The following is a 24,829-nucleotide window of genomic DNA, read 5'->3' on the forward strand; positions in this document are numbered from 1 at the left end:
TTTTGACAGAGTGTTGTTGACTCGTACTCTGAACGATGGGTGGGCCTTAAAGGTCTTTATCGAGTTAAAGTCCCTAGGTCCAACTTTCCAGAGCTTAAGTTGGTGTAGAATTACGTGTTTACCAACGCGATCGAAAGCTTTTTCGAAATCAGTCCCTAGAATAGTGACAAAAGAGCATTAAAAGAATTGCTTCTGGTCACTCTCAAGTGAATGGCAATCAGAGGACTTTCCTCACTTTCATGAACTTCTACACATGACTCAATACTTTTCTTTTTCTTACTGGCGTAGGTTAAAACCGAGTTAACAACAGCGCGGCAGTTCTTCTTTCTTTTTGCAATATGGCGCCAAATGAAAATTCCAGGCGAAATCGGGTACTTCTGCGCCTGGTCTTTCCAACGGAGTTGATGTCTTCCTCTGCTTAGGGATGGAAAGATTGTTCACGGAATCGATTTTAAATTAAAAGGGCAAAAATTTATTTATTAAATCACAAGGCATAAATTGAATGAATAATTCAAATCGATTAAATAAAACACAAAAATAGTTAAAAACAATTATACTTTTTTGTCTCTAAATAATGTACCAAGAACAATACATTTCATATAAAATTTTTAATGTATAAACCTATATATTTACCTTTTTGGTTGTAAGACACTTATTATTTCATCGTCACTATCTTTTTCACTCAATGTGCGATTTTGATTAAGGAAAGTTTATGTGATTTTTCGAGATGTTTGATTAAGCCAGACGTACTATTATTATATTTTAATTGCTTTCCACATTGGTGATACTGGACATTCCACCTGTTGTTTATTTTTTTAAAGTAAATCCACTAGGTGCCATTTTAACAAATTTATCGTCAAGAATTAAGAATCGCGAGTTTTCTTGTGGTCGTATGTAGTATGTATAACTTGAAACTTGTCACTTAAATAATAGTAAAGTCGAATGTCAAGAATCGATTCTTAATCGACTTCGAGTACGGAAGATCGATTCTGAAAAATCGATTATTTTACGAGAAAACTCGATTCTCGAGTAGAATCGGAATCGAGTTTACCATCCCTACCTCTGCATCCCCCAGCGGGTATTACGTCGAATACTGTCAGAGCTGGAGTAATTTCGTCCATTCGATATGACCTAGCCAGCGTAGCCGCTGTATCTTGATTCGCTGAACTAAGTTATTGTAGACATTCGCTGTTGCCAATACGCTAAGGACCATAAATCTTTCGCAAAATATTTCTCTCGAAAATTTGTAACTTCGACTTATCGGATGTTTTCATCGTCCATGTCCCTGCACCATAATAATAAGTGACTTATAGAGTTTGGTTTTTGTTCGTCGAGAGAGAGTACTTTACTTCTCAATTGCCTATTTAGTTCGAGTTCTTGTTTGTGTTAACGCTGGTTCCCAGGTAGACGAAATTATCTACAACTTCCAAGTTACGACTGTCTACAGTGACATGAGAACCTAGCCACGGGTGCGACGACTGTTTGTTTGGTGACAGGAGATATTTCGTCTTGTCTCTGTTCATCAACAGACCTAATAGCTGTACACTCTTATAGAAGATGGTATCCTATCTGTTTAGTTCTGCAGCTCGAATTATTTTCGCCAGAAGTTCTTTGAAAAAATCACACGAATGAGAGTCGCCTTATCTGAAACCTCGTTTGGTATGAACGGCTCGGAGAGGTCTTTCCCGATCCTGACGTGATCGGTTTACACAGCTGTATTAGCTTGCGGGGATAAAAAATGCAAACATCGCGGCATAAAGACAGCTTCTTTTCGTGCTGTAAAAAGCAGCTTTGAAATCATATTCTACAAAAAAACCTGATGCATGCTAGTCATCAGTTCTTCGCCGCCCTGCTTGAATAGCTCCGACGACAATCCATCGATCCCGCTGCATTGTTATTCTTCACACGGGTAATTGCTATTCGGACTTCTTCATGGCCGGGTACTGGAACATCTGCTCCATCGTCATCTGTTGGGGATTCGGATTCGCCGTTTCCTATTGTTATGCCTTCACTGCTAATCAGTAGGCTCTGGGCATTGGTTACTAGTTCCACTTTTGGGGGTTTTAGTAGAGTATGCTCCGGTCTTGAAAATTTCTGTTAGTCGACGAATCTTTTCGTAGAATTTTCGAGCATAAACATTGTCTGCCAAGCTATTCATACTCACGCATTTCGGTCTTTCTCTTTTTCTCTCTGCAAATGCGTCTATCTTCCCTCTTCAACTCTCGGTATCTGTCCCAACAGGCACGTGTTGTGGTCGTCTGTTTTCTCTCCGCTGCGTCATGGCACTCCTCGTTGTGCCAGCTGTTCTTTTGCATTTTCCGAAAACCAATGGTTTTGGTTGCAGCTGTATGTAAGGAGCTTGAAATGACGTCCCTCAGTACCCTTTTAACGAGTTGTTGACGAGTGCTCTCGGAGAGCAGGAGTGCAAGTGGAGTAGAAAGCCGTTCGGCTATTTGATTTAATTGCAGCTTCTCGACGTTAAACCTTTCTTATGTTTGTTGACGTGCTTTTTTCGCTGCACAGAGGCGGGTGTGTATCTTGGCTGCAACCAAATAGCCTGAGTCTGATATGGCTGGTGACTTTTCCATCCGGAGACAGCCAGCTAACTTGATAGATAACCATATTTTGGGCTCCGGCGAAGTCGATCAGCCTCAACCCATTTGGGGATGTTTCCTCACCTATGCTGATTTTTTCGACCGTTATGCCAAAGATACATTCTTTGTCACCCTTGGGTTAAAGTCGCTATGCAAGATTTTGACATCGTGGCGGGGGCAGCTCTCATAACGCTCATAGAAGGCATCTTTGGTCACATTCACCTTCTCTTCCGGCGGGGTGTAGGCGCAAATCAGCGATACTTAGCTTTGATGCGGATTGTGGCAAGACTTCCATCGACCGGGGTCGGAGTATATGCCCGGACTCGGCAAGAAAAATACAAAGAACTCTACAGGATGACGAGTTCCAAGTAGAATACCACGGAAGGAGCATCTTATTTCTGGAGAAAAAACCCGAAAACTTCGTTTAGAATTCGCCAAAATACACAAAGAAAACGGTGGATTTTTAGGAAAAAGTTTGGAAGAGCTAGAGTTTGGAGGAAAACTATCGCTGCGCTTGAACCAAAAAACGTAGTATAAACTGTGAAACATTATGACGGCAGCGTAATGGTTTGGGGAGTTGTTGCGGCCTCTGGTAAAAATTAGCGTTTATTGAAGCTAAAATGAACTGTTATAAATATACAAAATTTTTCAGTTTTTCTTCCATAAATTTGTTGTTTTATATTAAGTAATTTTTTAAGTTTACGGTTTTTACAAAAAAGGTTAGAATAAAACTGTATCAACACATTTTTATACTCTTGCAAAAAATAAGTCTGTTGGGTCCCCTAACGTTACACCCTATTAGTTATTAAGTTATTTTAAAATTAGTTACTATATGTAAGAGCACAGAATCATTTGTACTAACAAACCAAGGTATTATAAATTGTACGTGCATAATGCTCCCACATAACTCATTTGTATATACACACGTATGCATGTCTACATACCCTGCCAACCACGGCTACCCACTTTTGTCAAATATTTCAATACAACTACACATTTTTTCTCTTTGCACTAACACCAACGCACATTTTCGGGTTATTTTTTGTTTACCTAAATGCGATGAAAAAAAGTTTCTTTTATTTCTTGATTGATTTGAATGAGTGCGAAGGAGATAACATAATTGTCAATAGTGACAAAAGATAATCCCAAAAAGGGTAATAAAAAAACGATTCAAAGACGCATGTCATTCGTGCTCGTACAACAGGAAGGTAAGTAAGTCAATTTTATGTGATTTTTTTAAATAATTTGCAAATAATGACTTCATTTGTTTTTATACTTGGCTTTGGAAATCAGAATGAATTGGAAATAGCAGCAAAATCATCAGAAGCAGCAAATATCAATTGTTAAGCAAGTATGTAAAAAAAAGTGTGTGTACTTTGAAATTGGACTGCGCAGTCCAATATAATACCCAAAAATAAATACATACATATGTATGTATTATGCGTTTAAGGCGGCCTGCACAATCCAATATAATATGTGAAAACAAATGTTTATTTTATATTTTAAATGATCAAATAATATTTATCGTTTCTTTATTATTATCTATCTATTTAATACATTTTATTTCTCCAGATAATATTAATCTTTTCTTTCAGATATTATTATCATTTTATACAATTAATCTTTCTTTTTCTTTTAGATATTACAAATTGAATGTAATTATTATTTATTTTCAGGTATTAATAACCTTTATATTGTTTCAACCATTTTTCAGATAATTATTATTTTTTTAAATTAAATTTATTTTTATTTACATAAATTATAATAAATTTTATGTAAAAAATAAAATAAAATAAAAATTATCAAAATTAAAGTTTTTTTTTAAATTTTATGATCACATGTATACGTACGTGTGAGGAGAAAAGTGGGTAGAATCTTCACGCGGCCTATGGCAATTTACCCCTACTGTTTCACTGTTTTTTTACCCGCTCATGGCTGGCAGGGTATGTTCGCAACAATATAACTGCGAGAGTTTTTGTCACTCCTTTTGTGTGACTCTTTCGCATGTATGGACATCCATCGAAAATATTAGCATAAGCCTAATCATTGTATCTAATTATATTTTTTTACATTAAATAATATAGTCTACTGCTGACCACCAAGATGACAAGTTTTGATTTCCTCATTCTTCTTTCAATTTAATTTCACAGCCCATATTCTCATTTGAATCATTGTTGTTTCGTTGAACTAACGCGGTTGGGAAAAACTCTTCTGGATCCTACATTTTTTGGCGCCCAACGTGGGGCTAGTGTTTTAAATTGATTTAAAAGTTGCGATTAAATAAAATAAAAAGTGTAATTTAATTTAGTAAAAAATTTGTACTCCGGTATCTAACATATCTATCGTGATTCGTGCTCTTGGTGGTCACCATAAGGCTCGCGCATAGTAATCATCATCAGCATTATCGCCGGAGAATCACATCGTTGTACAACTTAGTACAATAAGTTGCAGAGGCTTGGATAAAGGTCATTATAGCCCATACAAAATACAGTAATACCTTACTGTTAGACCTAAATCAGTTATACACCGCTGCTCTGCACTGCTCAGAATTGAACGGTGTCGCTTCTGCCAATTCTGCCATCGTTGCTGTTCGCTGCCACTGCGAACGTCTGTCGTCTCTGTTACTCTCGCACTGCACTGCAAATACTTGATTCGCTTTCGCTATTACTACTCGCTGCTTCAGTTCGCTGCTTAGCTATCAATATCGCTGATACGCTAATACGTCGCCTGTATGTAATCACGCATCACATTGCATCGCTGCCGCTGCACTTTTCACAATTCTTTCGTCGCTCTTATTTGATCACACCATCGCTATCGCTTACTAGCATTTCGCTGCCGCTCTCTACATATTCGTTTATACCCACCGAACCATTTGAGCGGGATTCTGGACTCAAAGCAATCTAATCGCAAGTATAAAACTATTTATATTATACCCATTCGTCGTTATATATCGTTTTCTAACGAACGTGCAATTTATTTTTTGAATTTTTTCGTAAATTGTTGAACATTTTAAACATGTCTTTGGAAGAGCTCAAACAACAACGGGCTAATATTAAGAAAAATATTTCTCGCATAAAAAAAATTGTCGAGGCCAGTCTACGCTGCCCAAACTCAAACTTCCTACATTCAACGGCAGTACTCAGAATATCAAAATTTCATAACATGCTTTCAGCAAATTATTGATCGAAAATATAGCTTACGTAACACAGAGAAATTTAATCAACTACGCAACTGTCTCAATGGACCGGCGTTAGAAACTATTGTCGCCTTTCAAGTTTCCAATGAAAACTATTTGAAGGTATTGGAGAGACTCGAAACTCGATCTGACAAACCAACTCAAATATTTTTAGAAAACATTTCCTCTTTATTTGAACTTTTCTCTATTTCTAAACCTAATGGCGGTCAGTTGAGAAGTTTAATTGATAAGGCATCTGCAATTTACGGCTCGTTACTGCATTTGGGAACTGGAAGCCAAATTTCACAAGCTATGCTTATTTATTTAGTTTTACAGAAGGCAGATGAAGAAACCAATCGCAAATGGAAGGAGTCTCTGGACTTTAAAACTTTGCCGAGCTGGAAAAATTGCACCCACATTTAGGAGAGTTGCCAGTACCTCTTGATAATGCTCACACCGTTAGATTTGTACACCAAAGCACTACCAACACGCATAAAGCAAAACCTTTACGTAAAGGCTATTCGTTTTCTTGTTCCAGCTTTTTTTTTTTAAGTGGGGGAAGCATCAAAAGCCGGAGTGCGGAACTTTAATCCGCTAAGCCTATCCTACTCCCAACTCCAGACTCTCCCACGGTCCCACGGAACCACCTGATTAAGTATTACTTGTGGGAGTGTTAAGACATTTAAGTCTCTTCTATGGCACGGACTGACGGACGCCTACTCTGGTCTATATGTCTCAGTTTTGTCGTGATTGAGGCTGCCGTTTCGCTGACAGCCCTCCAGTTCTCAGTGGACTTACACCGTGAAACTACCACCGAGTGTAGTTTTAAGTTCTTAACTTGCACTTATAAAGCGCGGGCAATAAAAGAAAACATGCTCAGAGTCTTCAAAGCACTCTGAACACGACGGACAATTCGGACTAATGTCCTGCTGGAATCTGTACAGATAGCTTCTAAAGCATCCATATCCACTTAGTATTTGGGTTAGGTGGAAATCCAGGTCCCCATGTCGTCTGTCGATCTAGGAATGGATATCCGGTATGAGTCTGTACTTCCACCGTCCTTTGAGGGAGGTTTGCCACCGCTGCTGCCATATAGTTAAGCTTTTCACTCTCTCTCTTCTTTTGGCTCATGTAGTTGGCTCTAATAATTTGTACACTCGCTCGTATCGTCACCCTGGATGTCAATGGGCATCATACTGGCTATTACTTCAGCAACATCGCTTTAAATTGTTCGGAAAGCACTGATAACTCTTAGTGCCGACAGCCTGTGCACTGTGTTTATAATACAACCGATCTTATTACCTTTGCGAGTAAAAAACGCCGGCTGGAACGCACGCAGCCTTTATTTGCCATCATTCTAGATAAGGCATTCAGGATTTTATTCGTTTTACTTGCAGTGTATTCTAGGTAATCCTTAAATTTGAGCCTTGAGTCTATTATTATTCCCAGATATTTTAGGTGAGGCTGTGAATTAATCTCGCACTCTCCAATGGTGAGACATATTCTTTCTTCCACTTTTCTTGTACTTATGAGCAAGACTTCAGTCTTTTGCTCCGCCAGTTCTAAACTCATTGAGGAGAACCATTAGCGCAGACCGTTTATGCACTCGTTGCATTTGCTCCGGAGGTCATCGAGGTGTTTAGCAACTGCTACCACAATAAGGTCGTTTGCGTATGCAACTAATTTAATAGCTTTCGGTTGGTGTCTCCTTAGTACCCCATCATACATTATGTTCCATAAAAGGGGGCTTAGTACAGAGCCTTGCGGTACTTCACTCGAGATAGAGTAGCTCTTGGTGCCTTCATCTGTATCGAATAAAAGTCGCCTGTTTTCAAAATAATTTATGACAATTTCCATAAGATATTGAGGAGCGCGCATGTCATACAGAGCCTTGATTATGTTTGCCCACTTAATGCGTCAATGGTAGACCTCTTTTTCATAAAGCCGTATTGTCTTTCTGATAATCCGCCGGCTTTCTGGATTACTAACTCCAAACGGTTTCTAACTATGCTTTCATATACTTTGCCAATAGTGTCAAGCATGCACAGAGGTCGATATGATGAAGGTTCCTCCGGAGGCTTTTTTGGTTTAGGGAGTAGAACCAAACGCTGGACTTTCCATGGGTCGGGAAATATTCCTTCTTTTAAACAGGCATTATACATTTCTGCGAACAATTTTGGTTTCAAAGTCGTGGCTTCCTTTAATGCTCTGTTTGGTATGCCATCTAATCCAGGCGCTTTGCTGCTTTTAATTTTTCTGGTTATGGCCAATATTTCTTCTTCACTAACTAGCAGTGGTGGCTCTACGACTTCGGTTCGGGGCTTAGCATAAGAAATAGTGTGGTGTTTTGGGAACAAGGTTTCCATGATATTTCTCATAATGGATGCGCTTTCGGGTTGTTTTGCCTTATTTTTGAATTTAGACATACAGATTTTGTATACTGTTCCCCTGGGGTCTTCGTTTTCTTCCTCCCAAAGTTTTTCAAAACACTTCTTTTTACTGCGGCCAATGGCTGATTTTAGAAGCTTCTTCTGACTTTTAAATATTTGTCTGAGACTGCTTTCATTTTCTTCATGTTGATTACGTTGTAGGCGACGTCTAGCTGAAAGGCAGCTTACAAAGTGTATGCCTCGTATATTTGCCCATGTGAAAAAATTATGACCTCCGGAGCGAGACATAAATGGTTGTCCTTTACATGACCATATTGCAGCTTTGCCAGATATGTCTGTAGTCCAGGTGTTTTCCGAACGCTGGAAGTATTGCTCGCTTAGTAAGGCGGCATCAATAGTTTTTTCAAATACTGTCTGTTTTAGTAGCTCTTGTGCTGCTGCGCAATGATTCAAGTTTAATTATAGGATCCTCATTTCCCTAACGATTTCGCCATCTCGAGATATTTAGTGCACGTGGTACTCAAGGCTGAGTGCGCTCCTTTTCAAAGCATGCAGCTTGGATCGCTAGTACAAGACTTCGCTACATGTTCACCGGCTCCACAACGTGTACATAGAGACGACCTGTCCACGGGGTTGGAACATGTGTGCGCCATGTGCCCCAGATGGAAACACCTGAAGCAACGGGGAATAGGGGAGTATTCCCGGATGCGAATATGTTGTTCGGTGTGTTCCAGCAACAATCATATATTACACAACTGCGACCGTTTTAAGGCACTTAGTGTGTCTCAACGCTTTGACCATGCAAAAGAGATGGGTCTCTGTGTTAAATGCTTATCAAGGTGGACATCAGTTATCGAACTGCGCATCCAGGCATTAGTGTAAGATTTGTTATCGTCAACACCATACCTTATAATAGCGTAGGAATACACCAGGCTCGTCAAATTCTTCATCTCCATCCGCTGTTCATACACACATGAACAATTCCTCATCATTTGACAACATCATCCTCGCCACAGCAGAGGTTCTAGTGCGCGACGTTTCCGGAAACTATCATCTTGACCAAACTTTGCTGGATGCTTGCTCAGAAGTTAATTTCATAACTGAAGAATTTTCACAAAAACTGCTTCCGCGTAGCAAACACAACACAGAGATTGAAAGTATTGGTAAGTCCTCTATCAATATAAAGTATAAAACTTCCACAAATATTAAGTCGCAAGTAACAAGCTTGGAGTTACCTCTGGATTTTTGCATTACTTCGCACATCGCCTATCATCCAGAACCGGATATAGATACATCTCCTTGGCGTATTCCTCCAAACATTGTACTCGCTGATCATAAATTTAATAAATCGAGGAAAATTGATTTACTTTTGGGGACAGAGAGTTTCTTTAGTTTACTTTCTGTAAGACAAATTAAACTTGGTGATAATCTTCCGATTTTACAGAAAACGCTATTAGGCTGGGTCGTTTCGGGACGCTATCGACCAAATACTAACGCGCTTAATGCCAAGTGCTTGGTTGCTTGTGAAGAGTCTAAAGATTTAAAATTGAAAAAACTTTGGCAAATTGAAAAAAATGCAACAGAGCCGAATGTGTGGACACTTGAACAGCACAGCTGCGAAAGGTTATATATTGACACCGTATCTCGAAGTCCTAACGGTAGGATCATAGTGAACATACCTTTCAAAGATGCCCTTCTTGCTTGGGTGAATCTTGTAATACAGCTTTGCGACGATTTAATGTGTTAGAACGCCGATTGCAACAGTCATCTATGCTAAAGAAAGAATACGTAGCCTTCATGGATGAATATGAGAGTCTTGGCCACATAGAAGCACTGCCCAATCCAAAATTGGAGGAGCCTCACTACTATATCCCTCATCATTTCGGTTTGAAACCAAATAGCACTACAACGAAATTGAGAGTTGTATTTGATGCATCTTGTCGAACAACTACGCAAGAATCTATAAATGACATTCAAATGTTGGACCTACAATTCAAAGCGAACTTGTAATTACCTTGCTTCTTTTTCGTTTACATTGCTTCGCTCTTACTGCAGACATCGTTAAAACGTATAGGCAGATACTAATCAATGAGGAACATCGAAGGTTCCAATACATTTTGTGGAGGAGTTTGCCTCAGAAGGTGTATTGAGCTGCCAAAATGTCATTCCAACCACCAAGGTTTCAGAGCCGAAATTTAATCAACTATCTAACTATCACCGACAAGGATTTAAATCTTGATACCTCTGTCACCAGTGCTCTTGGCCTTAAATGGGATCAAATTAAAGATCATTTTATGTTTTCATTTCTACCAAAGCAGCCAATAAATGGAACCATCACTAAAAGAACAATACTATCCATAGCCTCATCGCTCTTTGACCCGCTAGGACTACTAGCACCAGTAATTGTTACCGTTAAATTCTACTTCAGGAGTTGTGGTTGCTAAAAATAGAATGGGATGAATCGGTCTCACAAAACATCGCATCGGCATATCAAACATTTGTCAACAATCTCTCGGATTTACCTTCTGTTAGAATTCCAAGGTATTGTTTATCTGCTAACATGATGTCTTTACAAATACGGCTGCGAAATATATACACGCATAGTTGACAATGTTGGTAATGTTAGCGTTCGTCATTTTACGGCAAAATCACGAGTGGCACCGACAGTCACTCCCAAAATTGGAACTTTACGGTGCACAACTACTTGCTCGATTTTTTGCAAAAATTAAGTCTACACTTTCTAATTACAATTTCGATACGTTTCTTTGGACAGTTTCGAAAATTGTTCTTCATTGGCTTTAAATGCATTCGAATACATTTTCAATCTTTGTTGGGAATAGAGTATCGGCGATTTAGGATTTGACTGTGGATGCTTATTGGACACATGTGATAACAAAAAGCAATCCAGCAGACATTGTTTCCAGAGGAAGCACACCATTAGAACTCACACGTTTCTATACGAAGATGAAAGAAAATGGCCTAATGGAAAAATTAATGACGTTGACATGGAAATTGTTAATGCAGAAATGCGTAAATCAGTATTTAACATAATTATAAACAATAATTATCTTCTTGAAGCGCTTGACGGATACAGTACTCATACTCGTGAAGAGCGGATTGTCTCATGGATGCTGCGTTTTTACACTAGACTTAAAAAAGATAACACCAAAATGGTGGATGGATCACTTACTCCTGATGAACTACATCGCGCTTTGCTATGCATTATTTGAAACTTTCAACAACAGACGCTGCAGACTTTCGATTGTTGCTGCGAAATTCAATGACATATGGTATACTACGAAATTTGAATCCGTTCTTGGAAACAACTCAAGGACTTAAACTATTGAAGGTTGGAGGAAGACTTGAACCAATCTTCCAGAAAGCCCGAAACATCCTATTTTACTACCAAGTAAATGTGGATTTGTTACCCGATATGTTCGATATCTACATATATACCTACATAAACTACCATGCCGGGCCTAAAGCGCTGGTGGCTTTAATTCGTTTACAATTCTGGATCGTCAACGCTCGTGATCTCACTACACGTATTGTCCGATCATGTATTCATTGCGTGCGTTACAAACCGAAATTGCTTCAGCTTATGATAGGTAATCTTCCTGTTGAGCGGCTAACACCAACACGTTTCTCGTTGCGGCATCGATTTCTGTGGAACTTTCAACATCTTTCTTCGCATCAGGGGCAAGATACCCTATAAAGCTTATGTTGCCATATTTGTTTGCTTCGCGAAAAGGCTGTCCACATCGAAGTCGTTTCTGACTTTTATATGTATGCATTTTTGACATCACTCAAACAAGTGATTGGAAGAAGAGGTCTTCCATCAGATATCGATTCTGATAATGCAACCAATTTCGTCGGAGCTTGCTGCAAAATTTCAGAACTGAAAACTTTACTTTTCAAGAAGGAAACCAAAGAGGTCATTACTAATTATTGCGCTAATCAATTTTCATTTTATCCCTCCTAGGCTACCTCATCTTGGTGGCATTTGGGAGGCCGCAGTTAAATCAGCCAAAGAGCATTTGAATCGTAGCGTTATGAATACCAAGTCAACATACGAGGAACTCACTACAGCCTTTGTAGAAATAGAGGCAGTTCTAAATTCTCGGCCTCTATCACCACTTTCGTCTGACCCCAGCGACTACGATGCTTTGACTCCAGGTGACTTCTTAACTGGTAGTGCCTTAAAGAGTCTTCCGGAGCGAGCAGTAGCTGACAACATCAATCAAGTCAACAGATGAAATCAAATAACTGCCGTCAAACAAATATTTTGGAAACGTTGGTCACACGACTGTATAAGCGATCTGCAAGCGAGAACAAAGTGGAACACTGACCATGGAAATGTTGGTAAGAACGCAATGGTTCTTATCCATGAGGACAATGTACCATCACAACGATGGCTAATTGGTCGTGTCACAGATGCTATCCCAGGAAAGGATGCACAATTCAGAGTGGTTGATGTGCAAACTTCAAAGGGTATAATTCGTCGCCCAATCCACAAAATTGCAGTTTTACCTGTTTGAAAGTCCTTTCAACGGGGCCGGGATGTTGGGTCACCTAACGTTACACCCTATTAGTTATTAAGTTATTTTAAGTTTATTTACTCATATATGTTATAGGAGGACAGACTCAATTGTACTAACAAACTAAGGTAAATTGTACGTGCATAATTCTCCCACATAACTCATTTATATATGCACACGTATACACACAGACTCAATTGTCCTCAGAAACTAAGGTATTATAAATTGTACGTGCATAATGCTCCCACATATGTAACTCATTTGTATGTATATGCACAGGTATGCATGTCTACATATGTTCGCAACAACATAATAGCGAGAGTTTTTGTCACTCCTTTTGTGTGACTCTTCCGCATGTATGGACATCCATCGAAAATATTAGTACGGATATAAGCCTAATCATTGTATGTACCTAATTACATTTTTTTACATTAAATAATATAGTCTACTGCTGACCTCCAAGGCGACAAGTTTTTATTTCCTTATTCTTCTTTCAATTTAATTACACAGCCCAAATTCTCATTGAAATCATTGTTGTTTCGTTGAATTAACGCGGTTGTGAAAAACTCTTCCTCATCCTACAAAGTCTTTTCGCATTTTATCAATAGATGTCGTTCCAGTCGTATATCTCTAGTGCTTGTTTATTTATTATTATAAATATAAAAAAATAAGTCAAAATTTGATTAGAAATACGAAAAGACTTTTTCGACTCAAAAATATAAATGATCAGGATGACGAGAAAAGTTGAAATCCGGTTAATTGTCTGTCTGTCCGTCCGTTGCCACGCCCACAAATCTCCATTAACCGAAAACCTATAAAATGCCATAACTAAAAACTAAATTAAGATGTGAAATTATAATCAAGCTGGTAGACACATAATTTGTGACATGAAAATTCTTAGGCATTTCTAATGCAGTTTTATACCCTGAAGTTAAATCTGAAAACACAATTCTTCTATCACCCAAAGATATTCTGTAACATGCGGCTTTAGATTTTACAAAACATAAAATTTTATTATATTGCACCCTCTCATATTTTCATGCGATCAGGGATTTATTCGGTTTAGACAGGTTCTGCCTGCTTGTTTGAAGTGAACAGCTCATTTTACGGAAATTTAATTTTACAAAATTTATCAGTAGACTAACGTTTTGGAGTTCATACTCTATTACGTTTTTCAACATTACATTACGTCAGGCACTCACTCCGGGACAAAAAACATTACCAGTGAACCTCTAGTTGATCCCAAAAAGGTGTAAGTATTACTACCACCTTTGCATACTAAATTGGGTTCAATGAAGAATTTTGTTAAGGCAATAGACAGAAATGGTAGAGGGTCCTTCTATCTGAAACAAAAATTATCAAGGGTCATTGAAACAAAAATTAAAGAGGGAATATTTGTGGGTCCGCAAATAAGAAAACTAATGAAAAATAAAGCATTTGAGGAAATGCTCAATGAAACTAAAATACGAGCCTGGAGTTCCTTTAAAACCATTGTTACAAATTTTCTTGGAAATGTGAAGCTTGTGACCGACCTACTTACTGCCTATAAAAAAATGGAATGCTACATGTCCCCTAAAATTCAGTTTCTGGACTCCCATCTGGATTTTCTCCCCAAAAATTTAGAGGCCGTAAGTGACGAACATGGGGAACGGTTCCACTAAGCCATTTCTGCTATGGAGAAACGGTACCAAGGTAAGTGGAATGGCAGTTAGCTTGCCGATTCCAAACGTAAAATACCTCCGTAAAACATCGACAGTAACATTCTAAAGTACTCTTTGGTAATTAAAATAACATAACAAAAATATGTATATGTGTCGTTGCTTTTTTTTGAACAAAAATCCCCTTGGCAAAAAAAGTATATGTGAAAGAAGAAATCTGTTGCAAATTTCTGCATTTGTGGCAATTTTTACATAATAAACACTTTGTTCTGTTGATGTTAGAAAAAACAAGTGGATTTTTGTCTGCCAGTGTTATTGTTATTCTCTGTTTATGTAAAAGAAAAATTTGGAAAAATAAGTTTTAAAATTATAAATAAATGAAATCAGGGACTTCTCAGAGCGGCTCATATACAACTTTTACTAGCTGACTTGGAAAACGTTGTTTTTTACGTTTTGTAGGATATATTTTTATAGCAAATATGATTAAAATTAACTGTGTGCACAAACTACTAACACTTTGTTGCAAATGGACTTCGGTGATAATTGTTAGTCGCGAGATAGAGGTTTTGATTGGTAAAAAATATTCAAAGAGGGTCGAGATCGCGTTGACGTCGAACCACGTTCAGGACTGATGATCAATACGTCAATAAAATAAAGGACTTGGTGCATGAGAATCAACAATTAACAGTCAGAGATCTTACTGGCATAGTTGGAATATCGGATCAGTGAAAACTATTTTAAAAGATCAGTTGGGCCTAAGAAAAGTGAAATGGCAATTGGTTCCAAAATCACTAAATTTTTCCGAAAGCCAGCGTCGCGTTAATGTCTGCGAAAAACTGCTTTCCGACTATTAAGATGTCATGAAACGTATTATTACGATAAGAATTGTATCCATGCTTACGACTCGGAAACGAATGATCAAAATTAATGGTTTTTGTATCACGATATCGCATAGTCTCATACCGTATTGATTATTCGATAGTTTTTCGACACATTTTCAACCACTATCGTACCGCAACCATCGTATTCGCCAGCTATCCCGAAATTTTATTTTAACAACTGTGTCGAGGATTGTAAACACCGTTGGAACAAGTGTATTAGGGCAGAGGGGGACTACTTTGAGAGCGACGCCATAGATTTTGAAGAATAAAAAAATTTTAAAATTATGAAAAAAGTTTTACTATTTTTTGCTCATAGCAGTAGATTATAAAAATATATATGTGTTGGTTCACTAAAAAGGATGGAGTCAGGTGTAAAAGTTTACGCAAGCGAGGAAAGTTCTTAGATTGCCATTCACTTGGGAGTGGCCAGAAACGATTCTTTTACATATGGTTCAAGCAGCTCATGACTTCCGGTCTTTGACCAAGTATCCTCTAGGTAGCTTAAGAACATCCGTTTGAAGCCGAGCTAAAGTGTGTGGTTGATGTCTTCGTAAGAGTGAAGGCTGACATCACCGCCGTCCAAGAAATGCGAAGGACCGGCCAAAGACTGACGTGAGTAGGTCTTTGTGGCATTTACTATAGTACCCATATAAAGGAACGCAAGTTCGGTGTGAGATAAGTGGGGGGAGAGAGACTTCGTCACCGAGTACTATCACTCAGTCCGGTGGATGAAGGCTTTGCCATAATCCGCATGAGAGCGAACAACAACATATCGCTGATTTGCGCCCACACCCCGACGGAAGAGAACGACGATGTGACCAAAGATGCCTTCTATGAGCGCTTATAGCGCACCTTTGAAAGCTCCGATGTCTTTACAACGACTCGGACCACTATATCGTTGCAGCCACGATACGCATCCGCCACTGTGAGCAAAAACGCAAGTAAACAAACACAAGGAACGTTAGATATTGAGAAGCTGCAATCACATCAGACAGCCAAACGATTTTCTACTCTACTTGCATTTCTGCTCTCTGAAAGCACTCGTCAATCATTGTAATAGCTTTTGGAATGTTAACTGCATTACGCTCTGAGTTATTTACTTATAAAGAACAAGAGTTGGAGCTATTCCCTAGTTTATGTACACCAGAAATATTGCTAACAGGAAGTAAATACTTTGACTGGCAGTAAACTCTTAAAAGAAAAATAATACGTTCATCACATAATTATAAAAGAAGAAATTATAATCTAAACCAGTGGTCGGCATTTAAGCTAAGCTAACCAAACAGGCACACTTTTACTCTATCGTTCAGTAGTCAACGAGACAGCATCAGGCATGGTCATGTCGCCAAAACAAAAGTGGCCTACACGAGATTCTTCATGATTACGAATGTTGTAATGCTGTAAACACATAACAATGCCAGAAATAAAGAGATGCCAAACTCATCTCTCACTGGAAGTGAGAGAGCAATTGCTAAACGTCAAAACCTCCTTAACTTTGTCAGCTGATCGAGTTCAGCAGATTTTGACGTTTAGCAATTGGAAACGAGCGATGGCCAGCATGAAATCTTACCAAAAAATATGTCAACAGAGGGAATTGTTGCATTGCTCAAGCTCACTTATAAAAAATTTAAAACAATGGAAATTAAATAAATTTGTGAAATTTAAATGTTTTTGATGAAACGTTATTTATTAAAAAACATTTATTTATTGAGAGCTGAAAGGCTTAAATTATTTTATTGGGTACTGAAAAATCAAAAGTCAGTTGTTTTAACATATCACAAAAAGATTTAATTAACCACTATATTGGTACTTAATGTTGGTTGTTTTAATTTAAATGCCCAAAAATTAATATTTTGTCCAATCTGGCCTTAATGGAAAATGTTATAAAAACGCTAATTTTAAAACGCTCTCACACTGGAATAAGTTGGATATCCCTTTAATCCTGACAATGCATTGGCAACACAGTAAGAACTTTGAACTGTTTTCCACTTGCCCTTTTTTTGTACACTAAGGTCATCCTTCGTCATTTTGATTACGACATATTTTAAAACGCTATAAAAATTTCGGAAGGATAAACGAAACCAAACAACCCCGCCCACTCCTCATATAAGCGTTTTGTTTAAAACTACTGAAAATGCGAGAAGATAGAAAAAGAGGTTATAGGAGCTGCTGTCTAAATTGGACGCTGAGCATGGAGCCGCCCTTTTTGACATTAAATAAATTCAGAGAAGGACCCTTTTCTGATAATAGTATGCCTGTATGTCAAAAATGGGTAGAATATGATTAATAATTATCTTAGTACTTATAACTTATATATAAAAATGAATCGCAAAATGTGTTGCTAAGCGCATAACTCAACAACGCCTGGACCAATTTGGCCAATTCTTTTTTCTAAATGTTCTTTGAGGTTCAAAGATGGTTTTTACGGCTGGAAAAATTCGAATAATTGCCGGGAAACCCCTAAAAACAGCCCTTTTCTGTTTCCCATACAAACGAATGAATGTTTATTTGTTAGTAACGCTACTGCTCGAGAACGGCTGAACCAATCTTGATGAAATTTTCAGAGGTTGTTCCCTGTGGATCGGGGAAGGTTTAGGAATAAAAAAAAAGTATGCTTTTCGTAAGGAAAAGTCCGAAAATTGGAGCATTTCTAAAAGTAAAATTTTTTCTTACAAATTTTTTTTCTTTAAACTTTTTTGCTTTGTTTTTCAATTATTTGAATCGTTCAAGTTTATCGTTTGCTTTGTTTATTCCGGCTATTCAAAAACAAATTATTGAAAGTTATTCAGTGAAAATGTTGTGTGCCACGAAGAGGTCGCGCTAATATCGGCCGGCGTTTTTTTTGGCATCAACATACATTGGCAGTATGGATCGCGGTCAACCAGCAAGCGATCGTCACGATGTCACAGCACGACTTATCAAACAACAGTTACGATGTTTGATGGACTTTATCTTGTGGTGCTGTCAGATGCTAGATGTACTCTGTTGAGTGGCAAAAGAGAGGTTTGCCGCACGCACACATTCTTCTTTGGATGGTGGATGGTGGTTTCACCAAATCAAATTGATGAAATCATTTCTGCGGAAATTCCTGATGCAGAGAAAGATCCAGTATTATACGAAGTGATGGAAACCAATTTGGTTCATGGACCTTGCGGACACCACAATCCCACTTCGATTTGTATGTTTGACAAGAAATGCACGAAAAACTATCCAGGTGCTTTTCTTTCGGAAACACAAACTGGAAATAATGGATATTCACTCTATCGGCATTGCTCACCAGACGCCAATGGCAGAACATTCAGCATTCAATTTAGAAGAGTGAATATAGAAGTTGACAACGCATGGATTGTACTGTATTCACTACCATTGTCTAATTCATATTCAAAACTCATATCAATGTTGAGTATTGCAGTTTGGTATAATCGATCAAATAAGTTTGTAAGTACGTCACCAAAGGAAGCAACATGGCGGTTATTGGTTTTGAACGATACGGTCGATACGTGAACTGCAGTAAAGCGCTTTGTAGGATATTTACTTTGCAATTCATGAACGTTTTCCGACTGTTGTGCGTCTCGCAGTTAATTTGGAGAATGGTCAAAGAGTGTATTTCAACCCAGAGAATACAGTACAGCCAGTAGAAACACCGCCAGCAACAAAATTAACATTTACGAGTTTTTGCTCAACTTTCGTCAGTGATCCGTTTGCGAATACATTGCTCTATCCGGAAATACCATGATATTATATATGGAATGCATCGTCGAAGAAATAGTTAGGCAGAAAGCAAGGTCAACCAGTAGATGGACATCCAGGTGTGTTATCAACAAATGCATTAAGACGAATTTATACAATCCACCCGAAAAACGACGATTGTTTCTACCTTGGGTTGCTATTGATTAATGTACGCTGTTCAACTTCATTTGAGTCATTGCAAACTGTGTATGGTACGGTGTATGTAAGTTTTGGAGAAGTAAGCCAGCAATTACAATTGCTGAAACATGTTAATCACTGAAATGCAAATGAAGTTCGCACACTTTTCGCGATAATCCTTACGACACATCAGCCTTCAAAACCACGTCAATTATGGGATACGAACAAAAATGACATTGCCGAAGACATTTTACATCGGGTTCACTAAAAATTGGAAATGGGTCAATTTCAGTTGATACTTTCGATGGTTTGATATCAATTCCATCCGCCATTTATCAATTCGCGAAAGATGAACTCATCGCGAATGATTGGACATCGGTCAAATTATCGTAACTAAGATTTCTGAAGTGCAAGCGCAATGTAATCTGCCAAAAATACCGACGTTGTTGACTTAAACCGGAAGATTCAAAGTCAAGTTCCGGGAGGCTTGCGCTCATACAAATCGATCGATCGTCTTGACAATGAAGACGACGCTGTGAATTATCCAGTGGAATTTCTAAATTCTTTGGAGAGGCTTGGTATGCCACCGCATCATTATGTTTCGCAATCTGCATGTGCCGAAACTGTGTAATGGAACCCGACTGATTGTGACGCACCTATCGAATACTAGGGGGCAGAATACTTGATTCTACGAATTCCTTTGAGTTATAACGATTTCCCATTTCTGTTCAAACGTATTCCGTTTCCAGTGAAAATTGCATTTGAGATGACAATCAACAGGACACAAGGATAGTCGCATAGTGTGAGGCATAAATTTGGAAATGCTATGTTTTTCACACGGCCAGATATACGTGGCGTGCTCAGGAGTTAGAAAACCATTTTTTCTGTACACTGGAGCAGAAACCAAAAAATGTTGTTTATCAAGCTGCGATACCCAAAAAAAACAAAAATAAAATGATAAATTTAACTTTCTTTTCATTTCAAACACACATAATTTCACGCAGAACAACGGCTGCGGAGTCAGCTAGTACCTTATATAAATAAACTTCCGTTTGAATTTATGCCACATACATATATCTTTGTGTATGAGTTGTCTTAATGCAAATCAAAAATTATGTTTTTCTAATAGTAATGTATTTTTGTGCCTGAAATGGATAAAACCTGTTGAATACTTAGCCTTGCCCCAAAATAATTATATCAGAATTTTCAAGCATTCGGTTGACTTTACTCCTTATATATGGTGATGATGTGAGGTGCCTTAATGAAACTCAGAGAAAAAGTTTTTCTCTAGATAATACAATATGTACAAATGCCAAAAATAAATAAAATCCTATCAATACTACCTCTAGCTCTCATATACAAAAAACTGCAAAATTTTATATTATAAAAGTGTGTCTCGCCCCTAAATTAAAGCAGCAGCGGCCAATTATTGTCAAAAGTTCCTAATGTCCATAGATTCTGTATGGACCGTATTTAAATAAATGCGGTGGCAACGTTGAGGGTTAAAAAATTCGATTTTGGCGGCGCTTTAAGAAGTAGTTTTTATAATTTTGTCCAATAACTTTAGAATTTAAGCTAGAAATTTATTTGTTAAAATTGCTGCGAAATATTTCAATATTCATTATTTACTATGGAACAGTGAAAATATTTCAATCACGTTTGGAATCTTGTTAACTTACGTATGTCAAAACTTTGATTTTCATTGTTTTAAATTTTTATTATCGATTTTGAATGGCTGCAATAAATTCCTCCGTTCACATACATATATTTTGGTATAATTTCAATCAGGCAGTTCCAGTCATTCCAATTGCAAAACGTCAAAACCTACCCAATCCAGTCAACTGGCAAAGTTCTGTAGGTGAGCGGTTCTCACATTTCCAGTGACAGGAGAGTTGGGGATCTCTTTATCTCTGGTACCCACAGTCTTGAATGCCAAACAAATAATACCAAGAATTACTACTCTCTCTTACCAGCTGAAGAGCTCAAAAGACCTAGTTGTTGTTATAAAAGGAATATAGTCTTCGGTAGACTCTAACGATGTTAAAGGAGCACTGGAAAAAGATGGTTTTAGCATGAAATCAGTAGTAAATATTTTTAAGAGAAACAAAGTCCCACAACCAATGTTCAAAATAGAATTGATGCCAAATTCTAACCAACTAAAGAAAAATGAAACACATCCGATTTACAATTTAAAATATCTGCTCCATCTCCGAATCGCCGTTGAGGAACCACATAAGCGAAATTGTCCAGTACAATGTACAATCTGCCGAGAGTATGGACACACGAAAGTATGTTGCACTCTATGCAGTGTCTGTGCGGTGCACACTGTGAGATTTAATCAATCTGGCATCTCGAAATTCAAAAAAAAAATGTTTTCGTAACTCGCTCATATTTTTTTTTGCGTGAGAGAGACCCCAATTGTTACGAAAACAAACACAAAAGAGAATAAAAAAATGTTATTGGCGTGATAACAGCTATCAAACACGTACAATTGCATAGCATTCTACAATTGATTTGCAAGCTTGCATTGATCACAAAAGTTTGAGTGATCAGGTCGAAGTTGTGAGTGGTTTTTTTGGCCTAAAATATTTTTTGTATTGAAGGTTATTACTTAAACTTAAAATTTTTGTTTAACACAATATATTTATTTTTGCACTCAAATATTTTGAAAAAATTGTTTTATAACCACCTGAAAGGTAAGACAAATTTTAAAGTTTTCAAATATTTGATAGACTAGAACTTCCAAGTCCCACGGAGTTCCGTGCCAGCAGAATCTTTGTTAATGTGCCCAAACAAATTTAAAAAATAAAATCCTGCCCATTTTTTGCCTTTTCTTAGTATGAGTGAAATTTCGCGAGAGGAGCTATTTTGGATTTGGTTGAGCAAGGTGAAAAGCGAAAAGATGTTGACGCTACCAAAAGTAAAGATCGTATAAAAAAGCTTTGCTTCCAATTTCAATCGCGATGGAGCAAATCTCACAGTGATAAAGCAAGATTTATGCATGACAATGCTATTTGGCTAAGTTCAAAAATTTCTGCTGTTGATTTTGCTCTTGATCACGCACCATCAGCTTCAAAACAAATACCTCAACGCGGAAGGCGAGAAAAAGAGTTTGCTGAAAGTGTTTCGAGTACACAAAAACGGAAATGCAAAGAGTTAATATCAAATGTAGCTTCGGAACAATTAACTATGGCTACCGCAATGTATCTGAGATCCTGTGGAAAAAGAGACTCAGCAAACATTGTCAAAGAGTTGTCGGCTTCATCCCCTTAGAGAGGTACAGCTATAAAAAGAGGAAGGGTAAGCATTACTGAAAAGAAAAGTCTTACACCAGATCAAGCACTGGCCATGATCGTAGACGAAAATTTATCAACTGAGCAATACCTTGGAATACGATTGCCTACGATACCATACAGTTCGAAATTGTATCCATGCTATGACCTCGTTAAGCAATCAAAATTATTGTGCTACCCAAACCTTGTTACTGTTACTGAAACATATGCCGAAATCAATTTGCAATCCTTAATAGACCACACGGTGAAAAGATTAATAGATGCACAATATAATGTTTTTAAGTCGTTCCCTGCCATTCAGGATGAATTAAGCATAATAATAAAATGGGGATGCGATGGAGCTGAACAGAACCGTTACAAGCAAAAATTTTCGGATGACAACATGTCAGACGAAAGCATGTGTTCTCTTTCGATGGTGCCTCTTCAACTTAATTCTGGAGCTGAAGGAAGGAAACATATTTTTTGGCAAAATCCAGCTGCGTCTTCGACAAGATATTGTAGACCGATCAAATTTATTTTCACGAAAGAGACACGTAAGGTCATTAAAGCGGAAGTGGAGCATATTCGGCAGCAAATTTCTGTTTTGAAACCAACCAGCTTTGAGCTTCACGGTTATAGTTTCACGGTTAAAGCCAATTTAATTGTATGTATGACTGACGGCAAAGTCTGCACCGTTCTTTCAAATTACACGTCATCGCAGGCGTGCTATTTATGTGATGCAACTTCAAAAACTATGAACGACATGAATGCCTTATCACAGCGCGAAATCGATGAAAATATGCTTGTTGTTGGTCTTTCACCTCTACATGCCTACATAAGGTTTATGGAGTGCTTGTTGCACATTTCTTACAGATTGGAAATAGAAAAATGGTACGTATCTGGCGATGAAAATAAGGAGAGCGTTGCAAGAAGGAAGAAAAAAATACAAGACAGGTTTAGGAACGAAATGGGTCTTCTTGTGGATATGCCAAAACAGGAAACACAAATGATGGCAATGCGGCAAGAAGATTATTCAAAGAAGCAGAAAAGACATCGGATATTACTGGCATAAATGTCGATCTGATCAGGCGGTTTCGAGTAGTACTTATTTGCATAAACAGCGGCTATTTTATCAATATAGATGCGTTCCAAAATTTTGCGTCAGAAACAAGAGAGCTTTATTTGAGTTTATATCCTTGGTCCTATATGCCAGTAACTCTCCACAAAATATTGTTTCATGGAGGAGCTATCATTTCTTCATGCATTCTTCCCATAGGAAACTTTTCTAAAGAAGCGCAAGAAGCACGCAATAAAGAGTCGAGACAGTATCGCGAACTGTTCACAAGAAAAACGTCCCGAGTTGACACCAACATAGATTTATTGCAAAGGTTGCTTATCACGTCAGACCCTTTGATTGCAAGTTTACGTTTGCACCCAAAAACCAAGCGTTCTACTTTAGATTCTGAGGTCATTGCACTTCTGTCTGACACCCAACTAAATGATGAATTTGATGATTTAGCATAAAAAACTTTGCTTGCAGCTCTCTGGAATTTTTATTTTTGTATAAATTCCTTTTTTCTTTATACTTTTGTATAATTTGTATATAATTTCTTTATTTTGGTTTTTGATTAAAATCTTATTTTGAATATTTTCTATTCTTTTAAGAACTTTCGTTGAATATTTTAGTTTTTCCTTTTTATTATGTTTTAGATATCAATAAATTTAACATTGAAACAACATTAACTTTTTATTTTTCTCATTTGCAAAGAATCATCGAAAACTAAAGTTCGAAACTTAAAGAATTTTATAGAAATGGTTGTATGTGGGTGCTTATATTAATATATCGGCAAGTTTTAGTTAGAAGAGAAAAAAAGAAGAAATTTCGAATATAAATGTGTAAAAAAAAATTGTCCCCAACTAGTGTTTTTGAGGATAGTTCGGAACTAGTCCCCTTTGACACTAGTTGGAACTAGTTGTATTTCACCATATTGAAGCTTATAATCTCCTTAACGATCGTGCCAAATTTCAAGTTCATATCTCTACAACTTCATATAAAAATTAATTTTGAGATGCTTGATTGACTAAATCTCACACTGTGCGGTGTGTGGTCATCTACATCCCACTTCAAAATGTATTCTTAAAAAAGAGAATTTAAATAAAAAAGCAATTGTGGAGAAAATCACACTGCTAACTACAGGGGTTGCCCTGTGTATAAAGATTCTAGATCGAAAGTTGCCACAAAGCATTCCTCCTAATGAAAATATTGAAATCGTGGTAAAAGGCGTATTGCGTTCAAACTATGATTTTCACCTCACCCAATATATAACACATCTTATGGTCTCAATGCAAAATATAATTCAAGAGATAATCAAATCACAAAACCAAATGTTGCAAATTGTTTTAAGTATAAAATGAGTGTATTACACATTTGTTGCCATATACTGCCCACCTCGG

The sequence above is a fragment of the Bactrocera tryoni genome, unplaced genomic scaffold, assembly GCF_016617805.1.
Source record: "Bactrocera tryoni isolate S06 unplaced genomic scaffold, CSIRO_BtryS06_freeze2 scaffold_25, whole genome shotgun sequence".
NCBI classification, from domain to species: domain Eukaryota; kingdom Metazoa; phylum Arthropoda; class Insecta; order Diptera; family Tephritidae; genus Bactrocera; species Bactrocera tryoni.